Consider the following 19,580-nt stretch of genomic DNA (forward strand, 5'->3'; position numbering starts at 1 on the left):
CACCTCACACTAGCAGGTGGGATACCCAAAAAGACCCCACTCCTAAAGGAAAAGAGGTGGCAATAAGGGGAGAGGCCAAAGGGAAGATAGGACCTCTCTCTCTTCTCTCTCTCTTTTCTCTTCTCTCAATCTGATTTGTTTGCTATGCTATGCATCTATAGGTAGAGACCCTCTCTATTTATAGATGATTCTCATGATCCAATGAGATTAAGACTCCTAATTCAAATATAATTTGAATTGGTCCAATACTCATGAAAGAAGGATTCCTATATGAGATATAATTGTCATCACATATGACAATCAACTTGCACCCAATCTCTCACCCACTTGGAATGCCCCAAATAAGCACCAAATTAGATTTTGGTCATGCTTCATGAGGGGGTATTCTCAGTGTAAGTAGAAATACTCATATGTCATCCAAAACAGGTCTGATTCGAATCCGATTCGAAGCTGGTTCGAAATAATTTTGAAAGACTGTCAATTCCAAACTCTTTAGGACTTTTGTACCCAGTCTAACTTAGATTTTAGATCCATTTAAGTCCAATTAATTTAGATCTAATCTGAAATTAATTAGTACTTAAATCTAATCTTTCATATATTTCATAAATCATAGATCAGAAACTGTTCATCCCCGAGATCGAACCTGAACCTCATGTGTAGTGCTAGCTAGACATAGTCGACTCATCAATCTCCTTTGACCCATAACTTAATTCTTAATCAAGTTAGCTTATATATTCAATCAAGTCAAGTACTTTTAAATTGAACATATAAACATAGGTCAATTTCTTCCTACTTTGTTTGACTTGTGTGTATGACTTCATAGGTTCAAACACTAAATCGATAGCATAGGAACCAATTTCTGCACTAATCGAGATACTATCTAGCAATGATTTTCAATGTCCAGATAGGTTGAATTATTGCAAAAGAATATTCTAGAACCCATACACATGATTACCGTGTAATTCATCTTTTTGACCCTGGATGCTCTAGGATGGTCTCAAGTTAACTGTCAACCGAAATTGCTTCATCCATATTATATTTCAACCTTTCAAATCTATCTCATGGATTACCCTGGCCAAAGCTTTACTAAATTGAAATACAGTGATACATCAACTCCAATAATCTGAAGAGGTCAATCCCATCTTGATCCACATACAGACTTCGTAAGTACTTAACTATACCTAGTAGCCTTCCATCACGGTATTAGAAATCTAGGTAGTTTGGCACCAAAGCACAGTGAGTTGCTGGCAAATCATGATGGTGATCTCAGGTCTAAAGGATACTTATACCTATGTATTTTGTGAGCAGCTCTTGATAGCAGAATGCTCAGTAGGTGAGTCATTTGTTCAGTGACGATGTATCCCAACATCTCACCTATATGCCATACCAGTATCACCACACTCCTTGATTAAGAGGATAACCAACCCATATGACACATAATGACCTCCACTCGATAAACATCATTGTCCCATAATGACGTATCATTTGGTCACGAACATATTTAAGAACTATACGATAAATCCTCTCTTTATCGTACACTAGCATAGTTTTAGGGACTTCATCATAGTATAAGAGTTCAAGAAAAAATCACTTTATGATGAAAAATATCAGAATAGCTATTATTCAATTGATCAATAATTCATATATAAGGATGAACTCAATCGTCACATGATTGATTTTAGAACATAATTTTCAACAACTTTTACTTGGACTAAAATCAATCGGGGTAGTATCTTATACCCATCTTTCATTTGAAGTTATCGAACTCTTTGATCCCGAGAGCTTTAGTGAAGGAGTCAGCTAGGTTTTCCTTTCCGTCAATCTTTTGAAGCTCAACGTCACCTCAGTTCAAGATCTCTTGCACCAGATGATAGTGGCACAGAATATGCTTGGTGCGATGGTGCGACTTGGATTCTTTCGCTTGAGCTATGGTACTGGAGCTATCACAGTACAGCAGGACAGGACCATCAATGGAAGGTATAACTCCCAGCTCGATGATAAACTTTCACAACCACACCACCTCCTTTGCAGCATCCGATGCAGTAATGTATTCCACTTCGCATACAGAGCTGGCCACAGTATGTTGTTTGGAACTCTTCTAGCAAATAGCTCCTCCATTCAAGGTAAATATATAGCCCGACACACTTCTGCTGTCATCACAATCTGATTAAAAATTAAAATCAGTATATCCCACAAGTTTCAGTTCAGAGTCTCCATAGAAAGCCATTGGTCTTTAGTATTTCTCAAATACTTAAGAATTACTTTCGCAATCTTCCAATGCTTCTCATCCAAATCTGATTGGTACCTACTCACCACCCCTAGTGAATAGGCCACATCCGATCTCATACATGTCACAGCATACATGATAGATCCCACTATCAAAGTATATAGTATTCTACTCATGTGCTCTCTCTCCTCAGGAGTTGTCGGACAATCCTCCTTGAAAAGAGTAATTCCATGGCCTATCAGAAGATAGCTTTTCTTGAAATTATCCATGTTGAACCACTTCAACAAGGCATCAATATACGTAGATTGGGACAATCCAAGCAACCTTCTGGATCTATTCCTATAGATCTTCATCCTTAAGATATAGGATGCTTCTCCCAAGTCCTTCATAGAGAACTGTAATGATAACCACAGCTTCACACTCTGCAAAGTCGGGATGTCATTTTCTAGTAATTGTATGTCATCCACATACAGCACAAAAAAAATGACCATAAAATTGGAAGTTCACTTGTAGACGCAAGGCTTTTCTCTGTTCCTAATGAAGCCATATGTTTAAATCACCTTATCAAAATGCATGTTTCAACTCCTCGATGCCTGCTTAAGTCCATAAATAGACCTTTTCAGCTTGCACACTTTTGACTCATCTGTGGATGTGAACCCTTCAAGTTGTATCATATATACCTCTTCTTCCAGCTCTCCATTAAGAAAAGCAGTTTTGACATCCACCCGTCAGATTTCATAATCTAAGTGTGTAGCGATAGCAAGCATAATTCGGATAGACTTGAGCATTGCCATAGGGGAGAATATCTCATCATAGTCAATACTATAATGCTGACGGTAACCTTTGGCAACTAGACGGGCTTTATAGATCTCTACCTTCCTGTCTGCTTCTCTTTTCTTCTTGAAAATCTATTTACACCCTATGAGTTTTATCCCTTCAGGCGGATCAACTAGTGTCCATATACTATTGATCTCCATGGACTCCATCTCGGACTTCATAGCCTCAAGCCATTTTTAGGAGTCGGGCCTTTGCATGGCCTCCATATAGGTGATCGAATCCTCATCATTCTTATCAAGTTCAATGGGATTACCATCCTGGATCAAAAAATCATAGTATCTGTCCAGCTGATGCGGTACTCTAACGGATCTCCTTAATGGTGCCTCTACTGATTTCAGATTCAATTCACCAATCGAATCCAATTCTGTATGTGTCGGTCCTTTCACCTCATGAACTTTATCAAGTTCAATTTTATAGGCATTAGCTCCTTCACCAAGAAACTTCTTTTTCAAAAAGACTGTCCGACTGCTAACAAACACCTTTTATTCTACGATGAGGTAGAAGTAGTACCCTTTAGTTTCCTTTGGATACCCTACCAACAAGCATCTATCGAACTTCAGTCCAAGCTTATCTATCTTTAAATGCTTGACATAAGCTGAACACCCCCAGATCCTAAGGTGTGAGAGCACTGGCTTACACCCAGTCCACATCTCATATAAAATTTTATCGACAAACTTGCTGGGCACCTTATTCAAAATATAGCAGGCAGTCTCTAGAGCATATCCCCAAAAGGAGATTGGCAGACTAAAAAAGTCTGTCATGGATCGAACCATGTCTAACAAAGTTTGATTCCTCCTCTCGAACATACCATTATGTTGTGGTATTTCAAGAGGGGTTCATTATGAGAGAATCTCATTCTCTTCCAGATATATCAGGAACTCACTGGTGAGGTATTTTTCTCCTCGATCTGATCGAAGGATCTTAATACTCTTTTCAGTTTATTTTTCTACTTCAGTATAAAATTGTTTGAACATTTCAAATGATTCTAACTTATGCTTCATAAGATAGACATACCCATACCTCGATAGGTCATCTGTAAACATAATGAAGTAGTAGTATCCTCTTCTGGCACTTATATTCATAGGCCCGCATACATCAGTATGTATTAGACCTAGGACATCTCTAGCTCTCTCACCTTTTTCTTTAAAAGGTGACTTAGTCATCTTACCAAGTAGACAGGACTCACAGGTAGGCAATGATTCACAATCATCTATCTCAAAGATACGTTCTTTGATCAACCTGTCAATCCTATTCTTGTTCACATGACCAAGACTACAATGCCAAAGGTAGGATTCACTGACATTATCTATTTAAGGATGTTTACTAGGTGTGTACATTACACTAACAGGCCGTGATATTGTGTATATGCCATGTTTTAATTGTCTACACATAATTATAGTATCATTCATAATAATATCACAAAAATTATTCTTTATTATAAACTTATAATCAAGTTTGGCCAAAAGGCTTACAGAGATGTCATTCATTATAAAGGAGGGACAATAATGACAATCATCCAACATGATACTACTGGACTCGAAGACAAGCTGCAAAGTTTTCAAGGTCAAAATTGGAATAAAGTTTTCATCTCCAACGTTAAGGAACCGCTCATCCTCTCAAAATTTTCTACTTATCTGTAGTCTTTGCAACGAATTGCATATATTAATAAGACTTCTGGTATCCAATACCTAGGTAGTAGTATCACAAATAAAAAAATTACAAGGTGTTATCATATAAATATCTTGTGAAGCAACCACTTGCCTCTTTTTCTTGTTCTTAGGTCTGTTTGGGTCAAGGATAGCTTTATAAACAGGACAAATTCTTTTTTAGTGACCCAGTATTTTACAGAAGAAGCACTCTGCCTGGCTCTTGTCAACTTTTGACATTTTGCTCTGCTTGGGATCGGTGGCACGGGATTTCTGCATCCTTTTCTTCTTTCCTCTCCTAGAGGATCGATGCCCTGCAAATGAACCTCCCACTAAACTCACTAGCTCTTTTTGGAGCTAGTGATCCTTCTCAAAAGTCTACAATAACCCTAGCAAACTATGGTAGTTTACCGCAGGCTTCATCATTCTCTAATGACTGAGAAAGGGTAGGTGGGATTTCGACAGTGAATTGAGGATAGCATCCTTGCCTAACTATTCATGCAACAGAAAGCCAAATTTGCTAAGGCGTTCAATCTACTCAATCATGTACAATACATTATCGGTGACTGAAGCCCCCTCTCGCATACGGATACTGAACACTGCGCAGGAGATTTTATGTCTCTTCGCATCCTCAGGGGTGCCGAAGGACTCATTCAACATTTGAATCATCTCCTCAGGCTGTGCTCCTCGAACTTATGACTAAGTTCATCATTCATAGCTGCCCTCATCATGCAACGCACAGTCATACGATCATTAAGCCACTTCATGTAAGTGTCTCTCACAATACGAGGAGCATTGGCTGTAGGTTCTTCAGGTGCCTGATCTGTAAAAATATATAAAATCCTTTCGTGCTCCAATACGATCTTCAACTTTCGATACCAGTTATCGAAATTGGATCCGATGAGCTTATCGCTGTCCAACAGTGAATGGAGGGATAGTGTGTTGGCCATAACTGAAAGGAGAAAATATTAGCCTATTAGTATATGAATTATTTTTTTTTAATCCTGAAGATATGGACTTTAGTCTAAAGGTCTTTCCACTATTTTTTACAAATTGATAGCCTCTACCTCCAACTCGAGGAATTATATTAATTTCTTAGTGGGTACTAGAATCCACACGGACTGCATTCGGGCTCGAGTGTGGCTTGACCAACCCTAGTGCATCCATGGGTAGGTTCATAACTAATTGTTTCTCCAAACAACTTCTAGCAATGGGTTCTGCCCCAGGTATCCCTTCAGCAAGTGTGTGGTGCCTCCACTGAAAATCCTAGTTAGGTCTAACCATTAACATGACACACCAACGGCATTTAATAAATAGATATCCATGCCTAAGTATGGCTTGGCCAACCTGAGCATTGATCTGAAGGTACATCATGATGGTCATATGATGAATGATAATTCTAATATGTAATAGACACCAGACGTGTGGTGCCTCCAATGCTTATTTGGAATATTGGACTCATTATCACACACCTTAATGGGAGGTAATGATCAAGTTATCTCATAACTTTATCACTTTATGGACCTAATAATTTAGATGATTTGATTTAATTGATCTGAGAATAAGAGAAGAAGTCGACTTGCAAGCTGCAAATCCTCCCACTGACTTCACCAAGTCATGTAAAGGATTAGGCACAAGCTGGTCTAAAGACACCTAAATCAGTCACACTGATTCACCTTCATGGCATGGGTCTGCACGAATTAAGTAGTGATCTAATCAAAATATAATCTACCATGTTGGTCAGATAAGTGAGATTAGCGGGAGGGATCTACCCTTAACTCACCATAGATGCATCTAGGTGAATAGCTCTCAATTAAAAACCACTTGATCGAATCTGCCAAACTTAGCTTAGACACCAATTGGTTAATTAGTTTCGATTTGGCACACTAGAAGATTTGAGCTCAACCACGAAGCCATGATCATGGTCTATTTATTAGGGTCAAACACATGAACATGATCAAACTTCAACTATTAAGATTAATTTAGAGAAATACTGACCTGATCTAATTCAATATTTGATTAGATTTAATCAATTTTTCTATACGATCTATATGTGTTTCTAATCCTAGATCTAACCCATTAGAAGGATCTGATTCATGCTAACCCATTACCCATCATATTATGTAGTGTCTTAATGATTTTCAATTCTTAAATCTAGATCATTCAAACTAAATTCAAAATTAAGTATGTAAAATATGTGTTTCAGTTTGTAGAACTATTCTATAAAGGTTTCAGGTGAAGCATACCATATATTTCAACACATAAAAATAATTTTCATAATATATTTAACAATTAAATATACATAGGTATGATCTAAACTTCATTCATACATCTCATGTATCATGACAACTTTTAGATCAATATCAATTACATCATATGCAACACGTAATTCAGATCTAAAATAATTTTATATCTGAATTTTATCCTATTGTAATGAATCATAAATCATTTTAGATCTAATATGTTCATTTTTTTTTATAAAATTAGATCACAACAATACCCCTACACGTCATAAGAGAATATATCGAATAGATAAAAGAGAGATTAATCTCTTCAATCTCTTATGACCGGATAGCCTAGTGATCTCATCAATCTGAGTACTAAGCTACTAAGATTTGAAATCTAATTTCATATATAATTACATCAACATATAATTATTGATAAAAATATTTTATGTTATGAATATATCCTTGATCTTATCTGTTGGTATAGAATTCCACCGAAGCCGAAGTTGCTGGAGTCGAGATGACCGCGACCGCCGTCGGGACCTACAAGGAAAGTCTAAACCAGAGTTGGGGGTGCTCCGATAAGACCCTCTGATGCTCAAGTCAGTACTCTGCTTCAACAGAAATGGAGTGCTCGAGTGAAAATTTTAGCAGAGTTTTGAGATAGAATTTTTGAGCTTAGAGAAGAACATATCTGGGGGTCCTTTTTTATAGATGGAGAGTGTAACTGATTGACAGTGACATCTGTAACCGCCTGGTAGTGGGCTGTTCAGAGCCACACGAAGTTTGTTACGGAGACTAGTGGCGTCAAGAGTCGTTCAGGGCCACGTGGAGTTTGTTACGGAGAGTGGAGTGGTGTCCATTGTCGTGACTTGCCAGAGAGTAGTGGAGCCATGCGAAATCCGTTGTAGAGAGTGGAGCAGGGTAGTGGCCATTGTCGTGACTTTCCAGAGAGTAGTGGAGCCACGTGAAATTCATTGCAGAGAGTGGAGTAGGGTAGTGGCCGTTATCGTGACTTACCGGAGAGCTCGGATCTATCGGCTGGAGCTTGGCTGGGATGTCTGATGGAGTGGAATGGCTCTCTATCCCATCGATCTAGGAGAAGCTCGGATATTTTTGAGGCTGCTGATGAGTCTACTATTGTCGGATGCCTCAAGCGCTGATGCCACAGGCGGGAGTCATTTGCTGTAGAAGCTCGGATGGAGACTTTCCATTGGTGAAATCTGATAGGAGTCCGATTGCTAGAGAAGTCCGTCTAGGATTCGCCTGATGTGGAAGCTTGTCTGAAGATTATCCATCGGAGAAGTTTGGTTTCATAAAGAATCTGGTGGAGGGTCGATCGTGGTGGACTTCGGATGACGTTGGGGAGGTTTGGTAGACATCGAAGGTGATCGATCGTTGTAGAAATCCAGTTGTCAGAGTTCGTCCGTCGTAGGAGCTCGTTCGATATCCATCCGCTATGGAAGTTCGAACGGAGTCTGGTTCTTGTAGAAGGCTGAAGGGAGACTGCTTATTGTAGAAGCTCGGTCGAAGGTCGGTTGTCACGGGAGCTCGGAGTAACGACCTGGCCGGTGGGTCTTGTCCCATTGTAGAAGCTCGTCTGGGATCCAACTACGAAGAAACTCGGTTGAAGTCTACCTGTAATAGAAGTTCGAAAGAAGTACATTTACAGTAGTGGCTCGAATGAAATTTGCTTACAGTAGAGATCCGGGATAGACCGTCCGCTGTAGGAGTTTCGAGTAGACCGCTCGTAGTAGAAGTTCAGAGTAGATCACTCGTAGGAGAAGTTCGGAGTAGACCACTCGTAGTGAAAGTTTGAAGTAGACCACTCGTAGGAGAAGTTCAGAGTAGACCGCTCGTAGTGAAAGTTTGTAGTAGATGTTCGGCGTAGACCACTTATAGTGGAAGTTTGGAGTAGACCACTCATAGGAGAAGTTCGGAGTAGACCGCTCGTAGTGGAAGTTCGGCTCTCGCAGGAGCTTGGTTGGGATCCTGAAGGCAGTCGACCATCGTAGAAACTTGGACGGAGTCTGATTACTGTAGAAATCTCACTGTCGGAGAAGCTCGGATATTGATGAAATTCGAAAGAAGTTCGAAAAATAGTTGATCATTGTGGAAGGTCGACTGATAGTGAGGTCCAGAGAGCTTTTGGAGTGGCCCGACAAATGGATGGAGAAGCTCATTGCCGGAGAAGTCCGGATGGTATTATGGAAGCTCGGACGGTCGAGGGGGTTCAAAGAGGTGCTACACAAAATCGAAAGCCAGAAAAGCCCTAGAAGGGTCGGTCTTTTACAAACTTCGATCGGGGGGTATTTTATACCCAACACCAGTCTCCTACTTTTGAGTTTGGGTTCCAAATGAAGGAAGTACAGAGAAATTCTCACGGTCGAAGTTGCCCCCCCTTCTTTTTTTTTATATTCTTTTTTTTTTCTTTTGTCTTCTTGTACTAATTTGAGTCGTGGCACTTTTGTCTCCCTATGACAGTGTCTTGCCGAAGCTCTTCCCCTGCCATAGGGGGTTCCTCTGAAGTCGATGATTCGAGACCTCAGAAGAGAAGTTCGTCAGTTGACGAAGAAATCCAAGAAGCTGAAAAATGAACTTCATCGACTGAGGAAGAGCCATTCGGAAGTCACTGTAGAGACTATTCGCTTTCAGGACCTCCATAGAAAGAGTCTCATGGAATACACCCGGAGGAAGGCCGACTTCGTGACGGAGCTTGAAGAACTCCGAAAACGTGCCAGCGACCGATCTTGGACTCAGGCTTCCAAGATCAGCTCCCTTGAAGTCGAGCTGGCGGCCGCACGAGAGAAGATCAGCCAGTTGGAAGGGAGCTCATCCTGGCTCACAACCCAAGCTGACTGCGATCGAGACTGGTCGAAGAAGTTCTCCGACCTTCAAAAGTAGCTGCAGGATGCTGAGGTGAACTACAACACCTATCGAGTTGGCTGGAGCGGACAAGTAGAGGACTACCGAAGGAAGCTCCAGATGGCGACCGACGAAGTTGCCCACCTTCGGAGGTAGTTGTCTGAGAGAGTCCAGCTTGCCTCCGCACAAGGCTTCGACGAGCTCCGCTCCGTGAGGGGGACCATGGCAGAACTGTCTGTGGCCCTTGGGTAGGAGGAGGCCGAGCTGCAGCAGCTGAAGATTCAGCTGGTCCACGAGCAGCAAGCGGTCAAAGATGCCGAGGCAGAGTCCGAGGTCTTGAGGAAGAGGCTTCGAGAGCCAGAGGGCGAGAGCCGGCGGTTCCACCAGATGTACCGGGATATGCTACTGAGAAAGATGGAACTAGAGGAAGAAGTCGAAAACTTAAAGCAATCCCTAATAAGGACCGAAACTGAGAGCTCGAAGTCGGAATAAGCTGGGCCTCCTTAGAACTCCTTTTTTTTATCTTTTATCCTTCCATGTACTCTTTTTCTTTTCTTGTCGTTGTTCTTTTTGGGCCTTCAAGGCTTTGTAATGTATACTTTACTAATGAAATGAAAAAGAGATTTTCCATTACCTTATCCATTCTGGTATTGAGTTGTCGTTTACTGAACTTTTTTTGTCTTTTGTTTTGTTTGACGCCATCATTGTTTGAAGATTCCCGATCGCCGCCGTGTTGATTTGCCTTTTTGTTCATGACCGTAGGTCTTTTCGAGGCCATTTGAGTTTGACGCTTCCTCCCGGTGCTCGAGCTTGGGGATCCGAACTTCTCGTTACCTTGAGGGAGTCGATTTCTTCTCGACCTGTGTTGAGTTCTCTCTTAGTGACTGAGGGTTTTTTGATAGGAGTATCTTTCCTCATTGAGATGAGGTCTCTTGGGTCTTTGATGTAGTTTGTTTTTCACTTATTGCTGGCGTAGTTCGCCGCTTTCCTTTCTCATCTCCCCACTTCTTTTTTTTTGTGTTCGAGTGAGGGTTTTCCCTCTGCTCTTAACGGGGTCGTGAGAGCATAGAGAAGCCATTGAAGAGGCTTTCCTCCTCATTCAGTGTTGATCGACTGGGTCTTTGTTCGCGTCAGGACGAGGTTCTCCTCTTATTCCCGATAGTCAACTTCAGCTCATGTTAGGATGAGGTTCTCCTTCCATTCCTAACAGGGCTGTGGGGGCACGTAAGAGCCGTTGCGAGGGCCTCTCCACCCATTCGATCTCTGAGTAACCAGGCCTTCGACTTTGTTCAGGTTAGGACGAGGTTCTCCTCCTGTTCCTAACAAGGCTGTGGGCGCACATAAGGGCCATTGCGAGAGCCTCTCCCCCCATCCGGTCTCTAAGTAACCGGGCCTTCGACTTTGCTCATGTTAGGATGAGGTTCTCCTCCTATTCCTAACAAGGCTGTGGGGACACATAAGGGCCGTTGCAAGGGCCTCTACCTCCATCCGGTCTCTAAGTAACCGGGCCTTCGACTTTGCTCATGTTAGGATGAGGTTCTCCTCCTGTTCCTAACAAGGCTGTGGGGGCACAAAAGGGCCATTACGAGGGCCTCTCCCCCCATCCGGTCTCTAAGTAACTGGGCCTTCAACCTTGCTCATGTTAGGATGAGGTTCTCCTCCTGTTCATCCATAGATTTTTTGAATTCTATAGCCACAGAAAGTCTGCTCCCCATCGGGGTCCTCCCGAGATGGAGTTGATAATCTCAATCGGAGGTCGATCCTCAGGCTGCTCCTCCCTCCTTGGTGGCTCCGGTTGCGACAGGGCCCTAGGCCGATCTTTCCTACCTTCAGGTCGGCATCGAATGAATCTGTTAAGCCGATCTCATCTGATGAGCTCCTCGATCTCATCTCAAAGCTGGATACACTCCTCCATGTCGTGGCCGTGGTCACGATGATAGAGGCAGAACTTGTTAGGATTGCATTTCTCGGGGTGTGTGTGCATCATTTCTGGCCTTGGCAGCTGCTCCCTGACCTCCATCAGCACTTGAGTTTTTGATGCGTTGAGAGGGGCGTAGCTGTGGAATCTTCCCGGGGGAGAGCTCTGTCGAACTTTGTGGTCCGGGCTCCTCTGCCTACGAGCCCGGGGAGGAGTCTGGACACGCTTGTGTCGGGAGGGAGTTTGAGAATGCAGCCGAGCTTCACTCGACCCTTTTTCAACTACGGGCTTGCTGGAGTCCCCCACCTACCGCTGCTTCGCGGCCTCCTCATCCTTCATCTTGAAAACTTCTTCTGCTCGGGCATATCCTTCGGCCCGAGCTAGCAAATCAGCAAAGTTCCTGAGATATTTCTTTTTCAGGAAAAATAGAAGATCGTTCTTTTGAAGATCGCCCTTCAGGGCGGCCATCGCGATCGATTGGTCCAAGTTTCGGACCTCCAGCGTGGTGACGTTAAAGCAATTGATGTAGGCTCAGATGGATTCTTCCTCCTTCTGCTTGATGTTGATAAGGGACTCCGAACCTCTCCAGAGACATCAGCTGCTAACAAAATGAGCTGCAAACTGGTGGCTCATCTGATCAAAGGAGAAGATAGTATCTGACTTCAGTGTCGAGTACCAGTTCTTTGCCGCTCCCTTCAAGGTAGATGGAAAAGCTCGGCACAAGATGGCGTCTGGCGCACCATGGAGCAGCATCATTATCCGGAAGGCCTCCAGGTGGTCAACCGGATCCGAGGTCCCGTCGTAGCTTTCGAATTGGGGGAGCTTGAAGTTTGGCGGGATCGATTCCTACATGATCATTTGAGAGAAAGGAGGGTCAGTACAGATATCCTCACCATAAGTAGGGGGAGCATGGTGGAGCTCTTTGATCCGTCGGTTCATCTCCTGGCGCCTTCAATTCAGGAGGTCCTCTCAACTGTGAGTCTCGAGGGTCTTCTGGTAGAGTGGAGGTAGGGATCTTCCGGGAGTAGAATCATGATTAGACTGAGGGCTCTCCACCCTCGGATTCCCCTTTCCGGAGAAGACAGGATGACTGGCCCAAGTGGCCCACCCTACTGTCGGATCTTGAAACTCCAACGATGCTCTTTCCAACCACACTGACGCCTACGGCTGTTGCTGTTACTGCTGCATGGCCTGCACTGCTTCGGTGAGGCCTCTGACCTGCTAAACCAGCAGGTCGAACTACTCCATACTGACCGCTGTTGCCGGAGGAGGAGGAGGAACCTGGGAAATTGGAGGTGAGGCCGGAGCCTGAGATCTGGCCACGAAGGCCGTGGATCGCCTGGTGGATGCCTTCTGAGGAGGCATCAGGTGGAGATCTAGTAGGAGAAGGAGAAGAGGACGTCAGAGAAGATGACCGGAGACAGTCTCGTTGAGTACTCCTTTAAGAACAAGGGTACTACAAAGACACAGCCGCCCTTCCTCTAGCGCCAATTCTGTTCGTGCAAAATTCTACCGAAGCCGGAGTTGCTGGAGTCGAGATGACCACGATCGCTGTCGGGACCTGCAAGGGAAGTCTAAACCGGAGTTGGGGGTGCTCCGACAAGATCCTCTGACGCTCAAGTCAGTACTCTGCTTCAACAGAAATGGAGTGCTCGAGTGGAAATTTTAACAGAGTTTTGAGATAGAGTTTTTGAGCTTAGAGAAGAACATATCTGGGGGTCCCTTTTTATAGACGGAGAGCGTAACTGATTGACAACGACATCTGTAACCGCCTGGTAGTGGGCTGTTCAGAGCCGTGCGAAGTTTGTTACGGAGACTAGTGGCGTTAGGGGTCATTCAGGGCCACGTGGAGTTTGTTACGAAGAGTGGAGTGGTGTCCGTTATCGTGACTTGTCAGAGAGTAGTGGAGCCACGCAGAATCCATTACAGAGAGTGGAGCAGGGTAGTGGCCGTTGTCATGACTTGCCAGAGAGTAGTGGAGCCACACGAAATTCATTGTAGAGAGTGGAGCAGGGTAGTGGCCATTGTCGTGACTTGTCGGAGAGTTCGGATTTATCGGCTGGAGCTCAGTGGGATGTCTGATGGAGTGGAATGGCTCTCTATCCTGTCGATCTAGGAGAAGCTCGGATATTTTCGAGGCGCTGATGAGTCTACTGTTGTCGGATGCCTCAGGCGCTGATGCCACAGGCGGGAGTCATTTGCTGTAGAAGCTCGGATGGAGACTTTCTATTGGTGAAGTCCGGTAGGAGTCCGATTGCTAGAGAAGTTCGTCTAGGATTCGCCTGATGCGGAAGCTCGTCTGAAGATTATCCGTTAGAGAAGTCCAGTTTCATGAAGAATCTGGCGGAGGGTCGGTCAGTGGTGGACTTCGGATGATATTAGAGAGGTTCGGTAGACATCGGAGGCGATCGATCATTGTAGAAATCTAGCTCTCGGAGTCCATCCGTCGTAGGAGCTCGTCCGATATCCATCCACTATGAAAGTTCGGATGGAGTCTAGTTCTTGTAGAAGGCTGAAGGGAGACCGCTTATTGTAGAAGCTCGATCGAAGGTCGGTTGTCGCGGGAGCTCAGAGTAGCGACCTGACCGGTGGGTCCTGTCCCATTGTAGAAGCTCATCTGGGATCCGGCGATGAAGAAGCTCGGCTGCAGTCTACCTGTAATAGAAGTTCGGAAGAAATGCATTTGCAATAGAGGCTCAAATAGAATTTGCTTACAATAGAGATCCGGTGTAGACTACCCGCTGTAGGAGTTCGGAGTAGACCGCTCATAGTAGAAGTTTGGAGTAGACCACTTGTAGTGGAAGTTCGGAGTAATCCACTCATAGTGGAAGTTCGGAGTAGACCGCTCGTAGTGGAAGTTCAGAGTAGACCGCTCGTAGTAGAAGTTCGACGTAGATCACTCGTAGTGGAAGTTCAGAGTAGACCACTCGTAGGAGAAGTTTGGAGTAGACCACTCGTAGTGGAAGTTCGGCTCTCGCAGGAGCTTGGTTGGGATCCTGAAGGCAGTCGGCCACCGTAGAAACTTAGACGGAGTCTAATTATTGTAGAAATCTTGCTGTCGGAGAAGCTCGAATATTGACGAAGTCCGAAAGAAGTTCGAAAAATAGTTGATCACTATGGAAGGTCGGCTGATAGTGAGGCCCAGAGAGCTTTTGGAGTGGCCCGACAGATGGATGGAGAAGCTCATTGTCGGAGAAGTCCAGTTGGTATTATGGAAGCTCGGACGGTCGAGGGGGTTCAGAGAGGCGCTACACAAAATCGAAAGTCGGAAAAGCCCTGGAAGGATCGGTCTTTTACAAACTTCAGTCGGGGGGGATTTTATACCCAACATTATCAATTATATTATTCATCTAATCCAATTAGATTTGATGCATCATATACATCATATTAAATCTAAAACATATCTTATATTGATTATAAAATATTAATTTCATATTTGATATCAAATAAAAAATTAATTTGATGTAAATATGAATGCATAAGAAATTAATTTCTGGTAAAATTTGTTTTCGCACAGTACTGAATTATGATAGGATTCAGATCTAAATATCCATTGAAACAGATCCAATTTAAATCTGAAATAAATCTTACTTCATACAAAAAATAATAATATTAAAATTTTATTAAAATAAATTTAAAATAAATTTTAATTTATATTATTTTTTTATAAAAAATTCAGCAACAGCAGAATTTTGTTATAACAGATTTATAACAACCTCAATCAATCATTGATTAGAAACCTCTAATCTAATAAAAATCAGATCAAAAATTTTATATAACTATATTTAAATGAGTTTAATGTCTCATAAAAGATTTTAATTATGTCTCATATAAAAAATCCTAAAAAATTCTATTTTACATGCATATATTTTAAGTCTGCTTTGATACCAATTGAAGGGAAGGGAAACAATTTTCCTTCAGGATGTCCAGATTGCATCTAAAAATTTTCTAATGTTCTACTTATTTAATAATCAAATTTTTACCTGAAATGCAGTAGAACCAGGGATCAAATTCTAAATTACCTGATATAAACCTTCACGGAGGCCTGGATGTGCAAACCCTCTACTTCGCATGCACGTCAGACGCCGCAGAAAAGTAGGATGAACTCCAATCTAATTAGCTTAGCAACTCAATCAATCAAGGGATGAGATATGCTAGTGTGATACCTCACACTAACAGGTGGGATGCCCAAAGAGACCCCACGTCCAAAGGAATAGGGGCGGTAACAAGGGGAGAGGCCAAAGGGAAGATAGGACCTTTCTCTCTTCTCACGCCTCTCTCTCTCTCTCTTCTCTTCTCTTTATTTGATTTATTTGCTATGCTATTGCTATGCTATGCATCTATAGGTAGAGATCCTCTCTATTTATACATGATTCTCATGATCTAATGAGATTAGGACTCCTAATTCAAATCTGATTTGAATTGGTCTAATACTCATGAAAGAAAAATTCCTATATGAGATATAAGTCATCACATATGACAATCAACTTGCACCCAATCTCTCACCCACTTGAGATGCTCCAAATAAGTACCAAATCAGATTTTGGTCATACTTCATAAGGGGGTATTCTCAATGCAAGTAGGAATACTCATATTTCCTTCAAAATAGGTCCGATTCGAATCCGATTCAAAGCTGGTTCGAAATAATTTCGAAAGGCTGTCCATCTCAAACTCTTTAAGATTTTTGTAGCAAGTCTAACTTGAATTTTGGACCCATTTAAGTCTAATTAATTTAGATATAATCTGAAATTAATTAATACTTAAATCTAATCTTTCATATGTTTCATGAATCATAGATCAGAAACTATTCATCTTCGGGATTGAACCTGAACCTCATGTGTAGTGCTAGCTAGACATAGTCAACTCTTCAATCCCATTTGACCCATAACTTAATTCTCAATCAACTTAGCTTATATGTTCAATCAAGTCAAGTACTTCAAAATTGGACATATAAATATAGGTCAATTTCTTTCTACTTTGTCTGACTTGTGTGCGTGACTCCATAGGTTCAAACACTAAGCCGATAGCACAGGAACCAATTTCTGCACTAATCGAGATACCATCTAGCAATAATTTTCGACATCCAGATAGGTTGAATTATCACAAAAAAATATTTTAAAATCCATACACATGGTTACCACATAATTCATCCTTTTAATCCTGGATGCTCTAGGATGGTCCCAAGTTAACTATCAATCGAGATTGCTTTATCCGCATTATATTTAAACCTTTCAAATCCATCTCATGGATTATCCTAGCCAAGGCTTTACTAAATTAAAATATAGTGATACATCAACTCCAATAATTCGAAGGGGTCAATCCCATCTTGATCCACACACAGACTTCGCAAGTACTTGATTGTATCCAATAGCCTTCCGTTACTGCATTAGAAATTCAGATAGTCCAGCACCAAAGCACAGTGAGTTGCTTGCAAGTCACTATGATGATCTCAGGTCTGAAGGATACTTATACCCATGTGTTTTATGAGCAGCTCTTGATAGCAAAATGCTCAGTAGGTGAGTCACTTATTCAGTGATGATGTACCCTTACATCTCATCTGTGTGCCATACCAGTGTCACCATACTCCTTGGTTAAGAGGATAACCAACTTATATGGCACACAACGATCTTCACTCGATAAATATCATTATCCCATAATGATGTATCATTTGGTCGTGAACATATTTAAGAACTATATGATAAATCTTCTCTTTATCATACACTAGCATAGTTCTAGGGACATCATCACAGTACCAGAGTTCAAGAAAGATGTCATTTTGTGATGAAAAATATCAGAATAACTATTATTCAATTGATTAATAATTCATATATAAGGATGAACTCAATCATCACATGATTGATTTTAGGACACAATTTTCAACAGTGAAACTCAGAAGCTGCTTCATATAGATATCTTTCTTAAGATATCCATTTAGGAAGGCAGTCTTCACATCCATCTGTCAGATTTCATAATCATGAAAAACTGCTATGGCAAGCAAAGTACGAATGGATTTCAGTATGGCTACAGGTGAAAAGGTTTCATGATAGTCGATGCCTTCGCATGGACTATAACCTTTCACGACTAGCCTTACCTTATAGATATCTACCTTACCATCCGACCCCATCTTCCTTTTGTAAATTCATTTACACCCAATAGGTACAATACCTTCAGGTAGATCTACTAAAGACCAAACTTGGTTGGAATGTATGGAGTCAATTTTTGACTTCATCGCATCTATCCATTTCTCGAAGTCTACATCTAACATTGCCTCATCGTAGGTTTTGGGATCATTCCTAATATCCCTATCTCCCACAAGGAATGCTTCCTCTAAATCTTCTGTAAGAATACCTAAGTATCTTTTAGGAGGATAGGAGGCCCTACTTGATTTACGAAGTGGAGGAGGTATCACATCTACTGTCTCATTATTGGGTTCAGATCCTTAGACTTGATGCTCTTCAGAGACTTTCTCTTCAAGCTCAATCTTTCTTCCACTGCCTCTATCTTGGATAAACTCTTTTTTTAAGTAGACAATATGATGGCTCACAATCACATTGTGATCCTTAGGAAGATAGAAGTAGTATCCTATGATTTTCTTAGGATACCCTATAAAACGAGCCCTAAAGGACCTAGCCTCTAAATTGTCCGTCTGCTGTCACTTGACATGGGTCAGACATCTCCAAATCTTGAGCTATCCAAGAGTTGGCTTTTTACTATGCCATAATTCATATGGTGTGGTAGGAACGGATTTAAAGGGAGCCCGATTCAAAAGATGAATCGCAGAAAGCAAAGCATGTCCCCAGAGAAAATCAGGAAGGTCTGTGAAGCTCATCATAGATCGGACTATATCTAATAGGGTCCGATTCTTCTTTTTAAATATCTCATTGAGTTAAGACATCTTTGGAGGTGTCCACTATGAAACTATGCCATTATCTTTGAGATAGGTCCGAAATTCTCTACTAAGATATTTTCCTCCTCAATCTGATCGAAAAACTTTTATGGGTTTTTTGATCTGTTTTTCTACTTCATGTCTAAATTCTATGAACTTTTTAAAGGCTTCAAACTTTCGATGCATCAGATACATGAATCCATACTATGAATAATCATCAATAAAGATTATGAAGTAGATATAGCCACTCCTAACTTATACATCAAATAGACCACACATGCCTGTGTGTACCAAAGCTAATATCTCAGTGGCCCTTTCCCCTTATCCCACAAAGGGCAGCTTGATCATTTTTTCTTGAAGATACGATTCACAAACTGGATAAGACTCGAAAGTCAATGGTCTAAGAAGACCATCTTTCTTCAGTTTGATGAGTCTGTCTTCTCCAATATGGCCTAGCCTAAGGTGCCACAGATACTTTTGGCTGATCCTATCTCTAGATCTCTTAGATCCTATAGTATTTACTATTTACTCATTAATGTTTACACTTGCATCCGTATGCAAATGGTAAAGATCGCCAGTCAAGAAAGCACATACCATAAGTTTATTTTTAAAATAAATAGAATACATATCTTTATTGAAATGAAAATTATAATTATCTTGTACCAGCACAGAGATAGAAATCAAATTTTTACTGGCTACAGGTACATAGAAACAGTCTTTCAAAAGCAAACTAAATCCTAATGGTAGTCGCAGAGGGTAGGTCCCGATGGCCACAGCAACAACCCTTGCTCCATTGCCGACTCAGAGAGTGATCTCGCCTTCCCTCAGCCCCCTAACTTCTTCAAGACCCTGCATTGAAGTGCACAAATGAGCACTTGAACCAAAATCAAGAATCCAACTAGAAGAAGAAAAAATCGTTAGATTAGTTTTAACAATGAGCAACTTAGATGTACCTTCAGAAGGCCCATCCTTCTTC

This window comes from Elaeis guineensis, chromosome 1 (assembly GCF_000442705.2).
Source record: "Elaeis guineensis isolate ETL-2024a chromosome 1, EG11, whole genome shotgun sequence".
In the NCBI taxonomy this organism is placed as follows: domain Eukaryota; kingdom Viridiplantae; phylum Streptophyta; class Magnoliopsida; order Arecales; family Arecaceae; genus Elaeis; species Elaeis guineensis.